The 3,076-nt window shown below is 45.4% G+C and overlaps 1 pseudogene; it reads left to right on the top strand.

The window, feature by feature from the left end:
- The window catches only part of LOC145405249 (uncharacterized), a 2,040-nt pseudogene extending 69 nt beyond the window's left edge, over window positions 1-1,971 (top strand).
- The last annotated feature ends 1,105 nt before the right edge of the window (window positions 1,972-3,076 follow it).

Here is a 3,076-nt window from a genome sequence, read left to right as displayed (position 1 = left end):
CTCCGAAATGTGGCCAGAAACAACAAACTGTACCTGCGTTGCATTCAGCACCCCAACTGTGGAGGAAGAGCCGTATTGTCGGAGGTAAAAATTGTTGTAAAATGTTATAGACCGGGAGCTTGGTGAGATTTAATCAACATGTTGAGTACAAAATTATTGAGGTGCTTATATTCCTGTATTTATTGACAATTACTTACTATTTGTACATGGCATACTGATAAAAAATAATAATTTAGGCCATCTAATAATTAGCGCCATCAACGTTATGCACAAGTGTTGTTCTGTGATGGTGGTGTGAGGTGTTGTTCTGTGGTGGTGGTGGTGGTGGCGTGAGGTGTTGTTCTGTGGTGGTGGTTGTGGTGGTGGTGTGAGGTGTTGTTCTGTGGTGGTGGTGGTGTGAGGTGTTGTTCTATGGTGGTGGTGGTGGTGTGAGGTGTTGTTCTGTGGTGGTGGTGGTGGTGGTGGTGTGAGGTGTTGTTCTGTGGTGGTGGTGGTGGTGGTGTGAGGGGTTGTTCGAATTATTAGGCAGTCATATTTTACAGACAACTGGTGTCATCAGAGCAACGCAAGGTCACAACCATGAAGCATCCGACTTTGCTGAAACAGATCTGAGGAACACTCTCAAGAGGAAGGCTGCTGAGGAAGTGGGCTCTACCAGCAACTCCGAGATCTTCAGGCGGGTAACAAGACATCACCCACATGGAGCAGATGTGTCTTTCTCATCTGTAGAGTGCAGCATGCTTCGAGCCAAGCGCCGAATTCAACCAAGGCAACCACACACTGCAGAGGAGTGTGCCAACATTCTAGAAAGCCCAGAGGCCCAGGCCTTTAACGGAAACCTCAGATCTGTTATCACTGACCAGGGAAGTGGTCGTATGGCAATGATTTTTTACTCTCTAACTCTGGTACCACTGATGACCACAATTAAGGAATGGAATTATGACGGTATTTTTTACACTGTGCCTGCACTCTTCTACCAGCTCTTCACATTGCTTGGGTTTTACAAAGGTCATTCATTCCCACTCATCTTCACTTTGATGACCTCAAAGTCTCAAAAGTTGTATGATCTCACAATGCAAAAAGTGAAAGAACTCATCCCCAACCTGAATCCCGAACAAGCAATGGGTGATTTTGAAAGCAGTTCTGGTAAAGCAATTCGCTCTTGTTGGCCACAGGTTCAGATAGAGGGCTGTCATTTCCACTTTTCACAAAACCTGTACCGGAAAATTCAGAAACTGGGGCTAACTGAACTTTACAACGACAACAAGCAGTTTAATAAGTGGGTCAAAAAGATCATGACACTAAGTTATGTGCCAGCCAATCGAATGCATGAAGCAATTGACTCTCTGTTCCAAGAAAATTTTGACGTGAATGATCATTCCCAGGCAAAAATTACTGTATTCAAAACCTACATCACAGAGTACTGGATTCGAAAAGTCACTCCACAACGGATATCTGTCTTCGAATTTTCTCGTGGAACTAACAGTGATGCAGAGTCATATCACAGCAGACTGAAAGCCATTGTCCGCCAGCACAAGCCAAACATCCACACTTTCCTAACACATCTGACTAATCTGATAACAGACACAACTAAGGACACTGAACGTGTGGATGCTGGCTTGGACATCACTCGTCAGAAAAAGGAGAAGTTTGTTAGAAACATTGAGCGGAGGCAGAACTTGAAAGAAAAATTACAGATTGGATCATACACATTGACCCAATACATCAATGCTGTCGCTTACACATTTGATAGCTCTGTTTCATCATTTCAACTTCCTGGAGACAGTGCTGATGAGAGTGGGGATGAGCATCGGGCCCTGACAACAACGGAGCTGGTGCACAAGATGTTCCTCCCGAACTTCGGTGCAGCATCTGCCTAAGGCGAAGGGAAAGGACAGTTGTTCTTCTGCCCTGCCGACACGCTTCCTCCTGTGCAGATTGCATAACTATCCTTTGGTCAGCAGCAGATAGTAACAACCCTGCAACATGTCCCACTTGTCGCACTGCCATTCGTGACAGGCTTGAGGTTTTCATTTAAAAAGTGCCATTGTAATGTTTCATTTTATGTACGTATGTTTTAGTGAGAAATAAAAAAGTGCCATTGTAATGCTTCATGTTATGCCGGATGCACCATATTGCCGCAGCTCCTACACATAGGCGGTCATATTTCCTACACAAAAACAAGTGTCAAGCACATTTCCTACATAACATCTTAGTACCCAGCATATTTCCTACACCTACTGTGTGTAGGAGATATGCTGTATCTCTGTAGGAAATATGTCACTACTCTAAAAACGGCTAAATATGTAGGAGATGTGTCCTGTAGGAAATGTGGCACGCCCCCGAAGGAGGCAGCAGAGTTTTGGACAGCGACGGTGCGCGTGGACGTCCACGAATACTTCTGGTGGCGGAACATGCTTGGATGTTCACAACACTCTCGTGGCAGTAAAACTGGACGTCCACGGCAAGACTGGACATCTATGGGTGTGATACCGCCTTTATTGGCTGGTTTATTAGGACTTCAGTACCTTTAGAGTGCGTCGAGATGGTGATGATGGGGAATGTATGTATCACGGAGTAAAGACTGCAGTGTAAATGAGACAGTATAGATAGATTGATAGACAGACAGATAGACAGACTGATAACACACACACTCACACACACACACACAAGGAGAGGCAGGAGGCACAGGAAAGACACAGAGTAAACTGGAATGTATGAGAACAGAGGTGCCAAACAATGAGACGACTACGTTGTTATTGTTGCTTAACCTCCATTTTTCAGATCAGGCAGACCCGTCGACCACAGATAAGGTACTGCATTTGTGGGGTTGTCATACTTGTACAGTACAGTATACATCTCGTGCAGGAAGCCGACGTCCTCTTTTGGTACACATCCCCTGGTCAAGAATGGATCAGGGTCCTCCCCACGGCGAGGTGAAAGGAAAACTGGTGGATGTTTGGCTCCTGAATGGATGCCGCAGCTGCTTCGTTCGACCCCGTATACAAAAACGACCATGTGTAGGCTCCTCAGCAGCGCCAGACAACTACTTAAAATACAAGAACGACAGCCTGCA

Source organism: Coenobita brevimanus, chromosome 7, assembly GCF_032717465.1.
Source record: "Coenobita brevimanus isolate Jiangsu-jjx chromosome 7, ASM3271746v2, whole genome shotgun sequence".
Classification (NCBI taxonomy): Eukaryota; Metazoa; Arthropoda; class Malacostraca; order Decapoda; family Coenobitidae; genus Coenobita; species Coenobita brevimanus.
Note: the sequence above shows the minus strand (reverse complement) of the source record. Positions and strands in the feature narration are given on the sequence as shown.